This window comes from Choristoneura fumiferana, chromosome Z, assembly GCF_025370935.1.
Source record: "Choristoneura fumiferana chromosome Z, NRCan_CFum_1, whole genome shotgun sequence".
NCBI classification, from domain to species: domain Eukaryota; kingdom Metazoa; phylum Arthropoda; class Insecta; order Lepidoptera; family Tortricidae; genus Choristoneura; species Choristoneura fumiferana.
In genome coordinates this window covers 15,757,651-15,772,447 of record NC_133472.1, presented here as the reverse complement: position 1 = coordinate 15,772,447, position 14,797 = coordinate 15,757,651, and the positions used below count along the sequence as shown (strand labels likewise).

The 14,797-nt window shown below is 36.5% G+C and overlaps 1 pseudogene; it reads right to left on the bottom strand.

Moving 5' to 3' along the window:
• Positions 1–2,070: 2,070 nt before the first annotated feature.
• On the bottom strand, positions 2,071–8,723 carry LOC141429294 (elongation factor 1-alpha-like; annotated as a pseudogene).
• Positions 8,724–14,797: the final 6,074 nt, after the last annotated feature.

Here is a 14,797-nt window from a genome sequence, read left to right as displayed (position 1 = left end):
TGTTACAGTTGAACTATCTTTTTTCGTAAATGAAACTTTTTTTTCACGTTTCGGCATGGCTATCTTATCTAGACGTACGTCGACCAAGGAGCTTATATACAACACTGGAGGTTGAACCCCGAACATCCGTTTGAAACAAGAAATTTGATCTTTATTACGTCACGAACATATTCCATCTCTTTCTTTAGTTAGGTCTGTGGTTAGGTTAAGAAAGAGGGAAGACATTCGTGAAATGTGAAAGAAAGAGAGGGAATTTATAAATAAGTAATAAAGGTCAAACTTCTGCGTTCGGCGTTCAACCTCAGTCACAATTCAAATGGGTCCCGACTGTTGCAGTTTAAGTTAGCTACTTACCCTTTACCAGGCCCTTAGAACTAGCGTGTCTTCATACGTACTTTATATACTGTTACAACCGTATTTAACGCCTTGTAAAAAATGTATTTACGAAAGTCGGAGATGTTCCCTTAAACCAGAAATAAAAAAGTGGGTTACAGTTATCCATCGCCTGTCTAAGTAATTAACTGTCATACTCGATTTTGTCTTATTATATTCTTGATCAGGCGAAGGATATATATTCCTCCCACCTCTTATTCTTCAGGGAAAGTCTTTAAAAGGAGATTTTACAGCTAGGTACATGAATTCGCTCTAGGTTGAACACAAAAACAGTTTTATTACTTACGCGAGTTTTTATGACACGACAAGACAATTTACCGGGCCATGGGAAGAATAGCTCCCGCGCAGTTAAACTCTAATAAGGCCATGGGATAATGTCAACCACATCCTAATTTTGGTCATACACAAAATGCATGAATATTTGCAATGATTAAGATTACATTACCTTTCAACACTCAAAATCCATAAAATATCAAAAAATTGTTCGATCTATGTACTTCTGTTTCATAGAAATTAAGGAAAGTGTTCCAATTTCTCCGTAGTTTACTGAAATTAGAGTTCAAGTGAATCTAAACGGCTGCCAAGATATATTACGCGATTTAGAAGCGTGTTGTGAATGAAGATAATAAAATACTATTTTCAGGGATCGACAAATTATTTGTAGGAGGTTTGGAGTTAAAACCTGACTACGGTAACCGATATAAGATGTGGGAGGAATATATCCTTCCATATGACATTATTATAAAATTATTACATTAAAATGAAATACTCCTTGCCGATGATATGAAATGCCACCTTGGGTGATATTTTTGGTTCGGACATCGTTTTTACATTCTAAAATGGCACAGAAAGGCATATTTCTCTTAGTTTTAAGTTTTTTTCTTCTTAGCTCTCACAACCATCACTCGGAAGCATTTCTGGCGAACTGACCCGGTGACCTATAACTTGTGGAACTCGCATACTAGTAGCAAACGCGAAGCGGCTGCTTGAAATTTCCACTAGTTTTTTCTATTCCGTGGGTTGCTCACATAATCTCGTATGTCAAGGTGTTTCGGCAGAAACAGCTTTGGCAGACTTATATATATCGGAAATGAAGGTTCATACCTACCGACTGGAATTGGTTTCATGCTGGTATCAGATGGGTATATTTAGGGGTTTGGTGGTCACCTTTGAAAGCGTCTGCCGAGCACTTCCGGCAAAAAAATACTGACGTATTTCGCTTTTCTGTATCTACCAGTAAATTCCTAACTGATGCCATGACTATTATTTCAGTATCAGATGGGTTAAATGACGCCCCTTTTTCGCACCGGAAGTGACTATTTTTTGGTACTATCGGCAAGTTCTGCCGTGGCTGACTATCAAATTCGGACTCAGCATCAGTTTTATGGGAAACCATTGTGCGTTTAATCGCGGTATCAAGTAGGTACGAAACTTTGCAGTCCGCTCTCCGTCTACCAGGTGAAATGGGTCACTTTCCACCCTTGGTTATCAATCTACTATTCCACGTTTAAATAAGACTACCCTCGGGGTAGGTATACGCTTTGCAATAAAATCGCTAGAAACGTTTCAGAGACGTTATCTTTTAGGAACTAGATAATTAATGCGAGTACGATTGACAGACACCATAAAATCCGACATTCTATTGTTCAACTAATTCGGGCACGATAAATAACGTTATTTTTATTGAAAATGTTAGGGCAAGTATACCTTGACGTTGAAGCCAACGTTATCGCCGGGCACAGCCTCCTGCAGCGCCTCGTGGTGCATCTCCACCGACTTCACCTCCGTAGTAATGGCCGCAGGCGCGAACACCACCACCATGCCTATAAACAAGTACCTCTCCGTAACTCTTGTCTACTAATTTATAAATACTTACTCGTATACCGAGTGCCATCCTCGAAGACGCGTGATTTTGTCAAAATTAGACATTAATGATATTGTAATAAGAACCACGGCACGCGTCATCGTGAATGACTACCTATACTGGTACTTGATTTAGCGACAAACAGCGCGTTCCAAGTTCCGGAATATCAGCTGTGAAGTGTGAATGAGTGACGAATACAGAATTAAACTAAAAACAAATGAGATAAAAGGTCGGTACGATATCATAAGAAATACATAGGAAGTCAGTGGTCAGTCTTACCGGGTTTGAGGATACCGTCTCGACGCGGCCGACAGGCACTGTGCCGATGCCACCGATCTTGTACACATCCTGCAGCGGCAGCCGCAGCGGCTTCTCCGTGGGCCGCGACGGCGGCTGGATAGCGTCCAGAGCCTGCCATACAAAGAATTACTTACTAGCTTACGTAGTTTTTACGAAGGATGCTCGGGCGGGGCACAGTAATTTATTCCTTTTTTCATCGTGTTGCGATGATTGTACCCCCCAGACAGTACCAGAGCATTAATAAAAAGTTTAAGCTTATTCACATTCGTTTAATTTTGACTCTGATTTGCAAACAATTGCAGGGGTCCCTTCCATACATAGAAATTAGGACAACTTAAAATATTTCTTTTAAGGTTGTCGAATCTTTGCTAAAATGTTCGCTTCTTATTATGTCCACTTCCAAAAATAGCCGGCTTCCTATATTGTCCGCTTATATGTCTAACTAGCTTTTACCCGCAGCTTCGCACGCGTAAACCATTCGGTCGGGTAGTTGCAATTGAAATTTTCAGGATTTTACAAGATTCTCCTGGAAATTTCCAAATTTACACCGTGGTCTTTATTGAGGTTGTGTTGTGAATAACTGTACAAAATTCAAGAGTGCTATTTCAAAAAATTTCACTATCTAAATTCAAATTCAATAATTTATTCAGTAAATAGGCCGCAATGGGCACTTTTACACGTAATTTTTTAAACTACCAGGCTTTAATTACAGTAATTTTTTCAAAATATAATTATAATAAAATACATAAAAACTACATTTAAAGCTAAAATTACAACATAATAATAATAATAATAATACAGGGATGTATGGGGTCTCTTAGTTACAAAACTCCCGTGGGAATATTGGGATAAAAAGTACCGAATGTGTTATTCCAGACGTCCGGCTACCTATATACCAAATTTCATGACTCTTAAGCCCAGCGGTTATTATTTCGAGATTTGATCCCTATACCGTGGGAATATCGGGATAAAAGTAGCCGATGTGTTATTCCAGAGGTCCAGCTATCTACATACCAAATTTCATGGCTCTAAGCTCAGCGGTTATTATTTCGACATTTTATCCCTAGGTATCCCGTGGGAATATCGGGTCAAAAAGTCGTCTATGTGTTTTTCTGGACATCCAGCTACGTACATACCAAATTTAATGACTCGTAAGCCCAGCGGTTATTATTTCAAGATTTTACCCCTATCCCGTGGGAATATCGGGATAAAAAGTAGCCGATGTGTTATTCCAGAGGTCCAGCTACCTACATACTAAATTTCATGGCTCTAAGCCTAGCGGTTGTTATTTCAACATTTTATCCCTAGGTATCCCGTGGGAATATCGGATCCAAAAGTAGTCTATGAGTTATTCCAGATGCCCAATTACCTACACACCAAATTTTATAACTCTAAGCCCAGCGGTAGTTATTTCGAGATTTTATCCCTATGCCGTGGGAATATTGGGATAAAAAGTATTCTATGTTTTAATCCAGGTTATAAACTAACTTTTCGCCAAATTTCATCCAAATCCGTCCAGCCGTTTCAGCGTGAAGAAGTAACAAACATACTCACTCACTCACTCACTCACTTACAAACTTTCACATTTATAATATTTATAGTAGGTTACCCACAATGTATGTTTCCTATATTGTCCACTACTTATGTTCTACAAACCCTTTTCGTACAATGTCCGCTTGTCATAATGCTAGGTTTTTATGTAAAATGGTTTTATTTAATTTAAAGTTTATTTTCTCCTATTTAAATAATTTGCGGAGGAGATTCTCAAGTCGACGCATATATACAGCGTGTATTTTTGATACCAACATAAAAAAAAAATTGACTTGATTGAATTGATTGATTGATTGTTATAAAAAGAATAACGAACGAATAAGAAAAATGAATAAGACTTATTAAGAATGAGACAAGTTACAGAATTGGACTTAGGAACATAGGGACACAGTGAACAAGACGAATAAACAATGAGTGACGAGAGACCTACTCAGATACCTAATCTTCGATCGTTCACAGGCAGGAATAGGCGGCATTCGGCTTAATCCACGCGTGTAATAGCGTATGCCAAAAACCGGCAAAGAGCGTATCGGACACGCCCAAGAAGATTACGAAAAAATCGAGTAATTTTCTAAATTTCGAATCAAAATCTAATCTCAAATCATTTATTCAGTAAATAGGTACCAACCAGCGCTTTCGGAAAGACCATCATTGCCAAGAAGAATGCGCCGCCGCAAGAAACTTGGCAGAAAGTAATTTTTTCAAAATACTTAAAAACTTCTTGTTTTTATTTTTGTAAGTATATGATTATGTTATTGCTATTATGTATTTTTATGTGTATCGAAAAAATATTTTTTTCTTAAAAACTACAGAATACAATAAAATAAAATAAAACATAAAAATAATAATACTAATACAGGGATAATAATACTAATATAGGGTCCTTTAGTTACAAAACTAAACACTAACTATTATCTACGTTCAGTGAAAGTGCAGACTGCTTCCACCGTCATAAATAAAAAATAAATAGAAAATAAAAAATCTGAAATTTACATTTCAGGTCAAGTAACTATTAAGCTTTTGGATTCCGAAGGCAAGCCTCACGTCTGACGCCCCAAAGTTAGCTCACACGCACTCATGTCATGCTCTGAAAGCAGAGCGGTACCGAGGGCATGGTATTGCTTCCGTTCCCATAAGCTCTATGGGATCGCCTTGGGAACTTCGACGTCGCGAGCCTGTGACTAGAAATTAAACTAAAAATATAAAAGTTAAAAATCCATAAGCTTAACAATATACAGCCTTAATATAGCAAGGAGAAGTTTAAATTACTTATGTTAAATAAAAATGTTTTAAATCGATTTAATATTATGTAGCAAATTACGTATTAATGTTGTGTTATTATGTAGGTACGTTACGTACACCTATCACTTACAAAGTAAACAAAATTATGACTTCATCTTATTACTTCTTTTATTCATCATCATCATCATCATCATCATTATTACCTACTAGCTAAGTAGGTACTTCACAAAAAATGTTTAGAACCTCTTCTGTGACTTTCTAGAGTCCAATGTTATCCTGAATGGACTAAAACGGTCTCTGAGATTAGCCGCGGACAGACAGACAGACGGATAGACATGGTGAAATGTAAGGGTTCCTAGTTGACTACGGAAACCCTAAAACGACCGTATACGCGCAGAAATAAATGCTAGTCTAAAACCGCCCTTATAGGATCCCTTTGTTGTCCGTTCTTCCGTCCGTCTGTAGGTAGGCATACAAAACAAACTCCGTATTCCGCACTCAAATTTCACTCCCTGGCCCTATACCATGAAGTGCAAAACTCGAACATCGTATGTTGCCGTCCCGCCGACGCTTACGTCATTAAATACGCGAGCGAAAGGGACGGTGCGATACGAACTTCGATTTGCGAGTTTCGTAGTAGCCAATCTGATTCTTACGAATCAAATTGAGTCGCATATTTTTGTGCTTTGTCGTATTAGATTTTATTTTGATGTCAGGAATGTTAGAGAGCAAAGAACATACCTCGATAAGAGACTTTCCCTCTACTTTGCCCTCCTTGCGATCAATGGTCCACCCCTTGAACCAGGGCATTTTGTCGGACGGCTCGAGCATGTTGTCGCCGTGCCAGCCTGAGATCGGCACGAACGCCACGGTCGCCGGGTTGTAGCCTGCCGCACAAACAAGTCTCCCCATTACAATGATAAATTTATCAAACAATGCAAACATGCCTAAATATTCTATAAATAATTCATTAAACTTAGGTTAGGTAATGTGACGAAAAGCGATAGGTCGAAATTCGCTGTAATTAATTAATTACGGTTAAAATATACCATTTCAAATCGAGGTTAAAGTGAATGTAACGGCATTGTCGACAATCGACATTGAGTGTGCTATTTTTGTACCAGTGAATGATTTCCGCAATACTCGCTATCCTCGAAAGGATATTTCTTTTATACAATAAGTTAAGTAAGTACCTATTTAGTTAAATTGTACTGTTGCACAAAAAGGCTTAAAAATAAACAAGTTAAGGTCCATTAGGTATTAAGTAAATAAACCTAATACAACGTTACCATATCGTATTATGTGGTAGGTATCTTTCTTTACACTAACCAATTTTCTTGATGTAAGAGGAAACCTCTTTCTTAATTTCCTCATAACGAGCCTCCTGGTAAGGTGGCTCAGTGGAATCCATCTTGTTTACGCCAACAACCAGCTGCTTAACTCCAAGAGTGAAAGCCAAGAGTGCGTGCTCTCGCGTCTGCCCGTTCTTGCTGATACCTGCCTCGAACTCGCCCGTGCCAGCCGCTACTATCAAAACCGCACAATCCGCCTGCAAATGTTTCGTTTCTCATTAAAATACGAGAATGACTGAATGAGTTATCCGTAGGTACACATTGGTGTTTTTGTATATTACCTGAGAGGTTCCCGTAATCATATTTTTGATGAAGTCTCTGTGCCCAGGTGCATCAATGATCGTCACATAGTACTTTGCAGTCTCAAATTTCCACAGCGCGATATCGATCGTGATACCACGCTCACGCTCTGCTTTTAACTTGTCTAACACCTATAATAGGCAAGCAATTCATTCATTAAAAGTCAATAATATTATTTTTCAGTCACGTAGGTAAAGTTTGATAAGTAGGTGCATAGTAATTTAGACATCCTTATTTATGCAAATAAATAAAATTAAGCTGCCTTTGACAGGCTAAAAATAACGTACCCAAGCATACTTGAAGGATCCCTTGCCCATTTCTTGGGCCTCCTTTTCGAATTTCTCAATAGTACGTTTATCAATGCCACCGCATTTATAAATGAGGTGTCCGGTGGTGGTTGACTTGCCGGAGTCGACGTGGCCGATCACCACTATGTTAATATGAGTCTTCTCCTTACCCATATTATTTTTTAAGCACTCAACAGCTCGATATCAATCAGGGACCTAAAGACGATGTTTAATGAATATAGAGAGCTTAGTTTGGTAAATATTGTATGTATGAATGAATGTTAACGAAAGTAGTTACAGCTGGTATAATAATTATGTATCAAATTGAAAGTTATCTAACGTTATATTGTTAGCGTAAAAGATTACTTGATTAGGTACACGTTACTTTTAAATAAGGTAACTGCGCAAGTGCCAAATTGCTTTGATTGATTGTTTTTGAATAGATATCAATTAAATAACGTTACAACTTAGGTTGCCACTGCAAAGTCTGGTGCATTGTCTAAATTTAGTGGATGTGATCTGAGCTAAAAGCGTAAGTAGATGCATTTGAGACCGTATGATTCAAAATAGAATAATCGCAAGCCACACGTATAACGACGCGGAGACACTTGTGCTTTACACGCCCCGCTTGAATATTGAATGCAAATATAAGTTATCATTTTTGCTAAATTCTCTGAATTAAAGTATAGTTAAGGTAGTCTTAATACTAAATAATAACAAATTCAAATTTCCGCATTTCACATGGTGACGTCAAAGTGAAGTTCGGTACAGAAAAAATATACCTAAACTAAAGAAATCTCAAAAATGCAATTATCTTCTGTAAAATTATCGCGAGATTATATTTAACCGAATAAGTGATGGTGAATAGTAATGTCACCAGAAGAAAACGTCTTAACAATAAGCAGATAAAGATATTTCATATTTACTTATACGTGTGTAATTCAGTAATGGTGGCAGACTTACCTACTTATACTTTTCTACGCACGTCCTAATCCTAAGCATCCCGATATTAAACGGAAGGTAGGTATTTTAGTATAAATAATTAAGAAATATCGAATACACTATTTTCAGCGGATACGTAGTTAACAATATTGAATTGCGCAATTTCAAAATCTATACCGGCAAAATCAATGTGCACTAAGGTTTAGCCAAGAACCAATGAAGTTACATACAATATTTTACTTACATCAGAAAATAAGTTATATTGTCAAAAATGTACTTGTGTTTATACACAAGCAATTTTAGAAAATATTAAGATATTACAACAAGATTTAGAAATGCTCACCTCCTGCTGCCGTAGTCGCGAATTTTCGAGCGCTTTTCGAGCATGCGCTGTTGCAACGTCGCCCGGGAAGTTTAATCAATAAAGTCAAACTGAGAACTTTTTATTTTATTTTTATTTTAGTGATAATTCTACAGCAACTAATATATTCAAAATAATACAATTTTTAAACAAATGTACCTGAAAATATAATAACAGTTTTAAGATTTAACCACTACTTATAAATTGTGATTTTAGTGCCGGATATAAATTTTTTTCCGCGAAGAACTTTTTAACGTTCGAATTTTTGTGATTGCATTTTTCGCAGCCAGTAATGTTAATGGCAGGTTTTTTAAGTAGACAGAAGTTTGGTCGAACCAAACCAAACTATGGTAGGTATATATTTTTTATACTAGGGTCAAACCTTCGAAGTCGAATTTTATTTATTTTATTACAATTTTCAGAGGCCGTATTGACTTGAATTTTGTTATACTCACCTATGTATTATAACCCCCTTATTCATAAACGACAATCAAACCTATTTTAGTTAAAATGCCGCTAAAATTCGTTTGTCCTTATCTGTCACTTCGACATTTGTATTTGTTAGAAAGGGACAAAGCATTTGTTAGTTAACATAGGCTTGTTAAGTTTTATGAATAAGGGGGTAAGTATTTAGGTTTGATGACAATGCTGGTACAATCGGTAAAAAATTGTATAAGTATTTTCTTTAAAAAAAAATTAAACCTTGTTTTTGAAGCGGAACCAGTGTTTATGGTTATCACAGACATATGGGCGGTTTTCGAAATAGCATCCGTTAACAGCATGTTGAAAGTTTCGACAAAATTCTAAATAGGTACAGGTTCATTGGTTTGGTAGTTAGACTTATTCCTTTGAGAGAGTTGTAGGTACAGTCGCCATCAGATATTTCGGAGCGCCCAAGGTGATCAAAGATATCGAAACATGAACTCGAATACCTTAATAATAAAGTGCATGTGCCTATATTTTTGAACTCCTTGGCCACTCCGAGTTGTCTGATGGCGACTGTACAGTCTAGGGCAAAGATACCGACACGGCCAAAGTTGCAAAAATATGTATACACGGCCTTATGTTAAGTGCATAAAGTCGTGTATACATATTTTTGTAACTTTGGCCGTGTCGATATCTTTGCCCTTGATTGTACTATACTATAGCACAGACTAAGTAATTTGCAAAACTGTTTAGCTAATTTGCAATAATTTTGATTCTGTCAACTATAAAATCTATACTTCCATGCTTAAAATTATAAATGCGAAAGTGTGTGTGTGTTTGCATGTTTGTCTTTATTTCACGTCGAAACGGATCGACGGATCGACGTTATTTTTGGCACAGAGATAGTTTATGGGCCAGAGAGTAACATAGGCTACTTTTTATCCCGAAAAAATGCAGTTCCCGAGGGAATAGCGCGCGATAACCGAATTCCACGCGGGCGAAGCCTAAAAAGGGCGAAGGGCAAAAGCTAGTAATATTATAAATGCAAAAGTGTGTGTTTTTGTGTTTGTATGTTTAGTTTATCCGTCTTTCACGTCGAAAGGTAGCGACGGATCGATGTGATTTTTGGCATAGAGATAGTTTATGGGCCAGAACTTTTTAGGGTTCCGGAGCCAAAATGGTTAAAACGGAACCCTTATAGTTTCGCCATGTCTGTCTGTCTGTCTGTCCGTCAGTCCGCGGCTTTTCTCGGAGACTATCAATGCTAGAAATCCGTAATTTTGCACGGATATATATGAAGGGTCCACGGAAAGAACGTGTCTAGTCACCTAAGCAACTTTTTAAGTTATAGCGGTTTAAAAGCCAGTCATCAAAAACAATTACTATGGTTACCATTTATTCAAAAGTGAAAAATAGTTATTTGTGCAACAAGAGAGCAAAGTCGTTTTTTGGTGCGAGTGTTGATTTTGAATCCCGAGTAAGCGAAGGATTCTACAATTGAATCACGAGCGATAGCGAGTGATTCTAGGTTAGAATCATGAGATCAGCGAGGGATTTCAAACACACGAGATGCAAAAAAAACTTTAGTCTCGTGTGACACATACAACTTTTCACCTGAGTAGCGAGAATATTTATCATTTAAATTAAAGGTTAAAACAAAACCACATATATTTAGAAGACAAAAAATATCAAAAACTTTAAAATATAATTCGACTGTTAAGAAATAAATATAGCACCTACTTACATAATCATATTTAAAACTTTTTCTCGAAAATGATTCATACAGTCGCCATTATATCTTTAAAAAGTCACTTAATAATGCCAGACAACGATCAAAAGTCTCCGGTAAGTAGACAGGTTTTGAATATGGAACAAAAAAGTATCCAGTATAAAAATAAACCTTTAAATATGATTTTATTACGAAACATGAATATAAATAGATTACTTTCAAATTCATTCAATTTGACAAATATTTGATTCAACTTTAAGAGATAGGCAGTAGACGGTACGAATTTATTAAAAAAAAAACAAGAGCAGCGGCTTTCGTACAACGAGGTTGCATACTTTATTAAAAGAGTGGGAAAATTGTAACATTTCGGAAATATTTCACTGTCATATAATTCACTATGTTTTTTTTAATTTTACCTCGTGTTTTTGTTCTTTAATTTGTCCTTATTATAATTAATTCATTATTGACATACTTTTAATGCTAAAGGTCAACACAGTATTTTTTTATTAGGTTGGTATAATGCTTCTTGCTTAATTAAAAAGTAAAAAAAAAAAAAACTAAGAAAAAAGTAAAATTGAGCGGGATATTCTTTCATTTATGCTCGTTTTGTTTTCTTATTTAACTTTGTAGTTTTAGTTTATATTTGAGAAGAGCACCGTACAAGCTTCGAGCAATAAGTACTATACTAAATCCCTCAAATAATGCTCTATATACCTACTTAATATAACAGACGTTTTGTAACTTTGCGGTTGAAATATGTGTATCCGAACGTTTATTTGTTTATTTTTAGGGCTACAGAATTTGAAAATCGAACTTAGTATCGATTTGATCCTAACTCTCGCTTTTTTCCTATTGAAGTGAAAGTGACAGATCAAAGTCAAGTTCAAATATTTGGCATTCAGTGAGTTGACCCAGCACTATCCTCAGCATTAAAAAAAAAAAAATTTTGCTCACTGATTTTTCATAGCAAAACCTGCTTGTTTGAGTTGCTGAAAATAGGTGAAAAGAAGCATATTGTTTGCGAGTGTTGAATTTCAATGAGTAAGCAAGGATTCTTTTTGAATCAATAGCATTTTGGTTAGAATCCTCGATCAGCAAAAAAAAGAGACAAGACACTTTGGTCTCGTGTGACTCATACAATTTTTCAACTAGCCGAGAAAAATTTAAATGTAACAAAAATAAAAAATTTTTTTTTTTTACTGTACCTCCCATAGACGTGCAGTGGGGGTGATTTTTTTCTCATCCATCCTATAGTGTGGGGTATCGTTGGATAGGTCATTTAAAACCATTAGGGGTTTGTAAAGACGATTTTTTGATTCAGTGATTTTTTTGAAATATTCAACTTTTAAGTGAAAATTTTCATTAACGAACGTCCCCCCCCATCTAAAATCTAAACCGGTGGGTGGAAATATTTGAAAAAATTCAGGAGGTAGTAAGTATATCAAACTTTCGAGGCAAACTATAACGGTTAAGTTTGCTTGAGAAATATTAGTAGTTTCCTTAAACTTTAACCTTTTTCAAAAAATCCGTGACAATTTTTTCAAAATGGTGGGTAAATATTATATGGTAATTTTCTAATTTCTGGACTTAGAAGTATGAAAATAGGTATACAAGTTGTCGATTAGAATTAAAAATATCTGTGTAGGTGAAATGGTTATAATTACCCCTAAAGGAATAAAATGAGGGGTAAAGTTTGTATGGAAATTTTCTCATTTCTGGACTTAACATTATGAAAATTGGTATACTTACAGGGTCCTGATTAAAAATAAAAATGATCTGCGTAGGCAAAAATAAAGAAAGAAGAAGTAGCTATTCGACTTATTAGGGGGGAGTTTCTATGAGACTTCCTTATTTCTAGACTAAAAATATGGCTGGTCACAATTTTAAATGATCCGTATGGTGTTGGCGACTTTAATAGGGGCATAAAATATGGAAATTAAATTGATATTTAAAATGAAGTGTGAAATAAATTTGCTCATCGGGTTGTGCATAATAAAATCAATAATATTAACATAAGCGTAATTTTTGTGTGATTATCCGTTCTTATTTATCTTTTACCTAATTTACAAAATATTATGTCCAGTATAATTTCGAATATATACTTCGGGTTCTAGAGTAAGTTTCGGTTCTCGCCGGAAGCACACGAGATAATTAATTCACTCTCGTGCTTTGCTTTGCATAAATCTTTTCATAAACTAGCTTCAAAACTGGTAAAAAATGTTGTTTATAGCGAAGTACTTTAGTAAACGTTACCTATCGTGTACGGCAGTACTTCGCTATGCACACAGATACAAATGTCACAATTATAACGGAGGTTAATTAAAACATATGCCCTGATAACTAAAGTACACGCGGTCGAAGTCGCGGGCAAAAGCTAGTTATTATATAAAACGTTCGTTAGACCGCGTCTCGGGTACGCGTCAGTTATACGAGGGCTGTTCTGCAAATTTATAGCTGCTCAAAAAAACATAAAGATGTGTATTATTTATTTTAAAAAAATCAAAATACTCTCCTGCGGCATCTCTACACTTCTGCACATCTGCATTCGACTAAACCAGCTTTCAAAACAAGAAAAAAATCGATCTTGCGGAAGGTCGAAAAATGCCCGTCTAAATTCGTCTACTGCGTCATTTGAGTTGTTAAAACTTCGTCCTCGCATACTTTTTTTATGGTAGGAAACAAAAAAAAACGCACGGGGCCAGGTCTGGGCTGTATGGTGGGTGTGGCAATAATTGAACCCCAGAAGTTTGCATAAAATAGAGTGTGCGAGCAGCAGTGTGAGCGGGAGCATTATCCTGGTGAAAAAGAATGCCGCGGGTGCCGCTCCTCGTCGACTGCTGTTTTGTAAGTGGGTCGTAGCTGTTATATCCACGATTAATCATATGTCAGTATGTAAGACACCTGCTGAGATGTGCCGTCCTCGAATTTTTCTACCATATGTTTGCACCAATGTACCCGGTGGGCTTTTTGCTCTTCTGTGAAAACCTTGCGTTCTTTTAGATGATCGGTTAAAATATTTGAAACAGCCTGTGATCCAATCTTCAGTTCATTCTGTATTTCCCGGTGTGTAATGTTCATCTTTTGTTTAATAAGCCACTCCACCTTGATGACATTTTCATGAGTCACTGCTGTGGAAGGCCGCCCGTCTGGCTTAATCTTTGACGGACTCTGTGCCCCGACCAAATTCTCGAAACCAAAAGGAAACGGTGGCTAACGAAGGAGCAGATTGTCCAAAAGCTATGTTTAAATTTTCATGCGATTGTTTAAATGACAAACCTCTTTTGTAGTCGTAGTAAATCATAACACGAAATTCTTCACTAGAAACGTTCATTTTGCAATCAGAACCACATACTATGCAGTATGCATGTGCATGTTCAGTAATGGACGATTTGGGTGAGGCCAAAGGTGAGGCGCAAGAGAGTAAGAGTCTTAGGTCTTGTTGTTTGATCAGAGTGTCCTGTTGTAAATGTATAAGCCTACATTTAACTTTTAGAATGTCCAGCTGTTGTCGGTATTAGGATAGCAAAAAAATTGTTTTTACTTCGATTTCATCTCGGATGCCGTGAACGACGATGGGCGTCTGTCTATAGAAGTGTCGGCATCGCGGCAAAATACGTAATCTGGGTTTCGGCAATGAATGGGTAAGCCAGCGTAGCAGTAGGTCTAAGTCTGACAAACCTGCGAAAAAAAACCTTAAAATTCTCAAGCGCGGTTTTTTTTTATTTACTTTTATTTTATTATTATCCCTAAGATATATGGCAAAAATGGTTCGGGTAAAATTACACACGGTGCTGCTCGCTAGTTCTGTTAGCTTGAAGTTGGCTTGACACGCTACCGCGTGTCTAGATTTGATGTTTGTAATATATAATATGATTTTGAGATATATATGTATATTCCTAGGGATATAACCACATCACGGCAACCGTGGGTACTAATGCGAGCGATGTATTGTGTTCAGAGTGTTCTCGGATAAAAAATTCTAACTAAACATAAACTCAACTGTCGGATTACCTAAACCACATCCGTAAATAAATAAATAAAACTGGTATA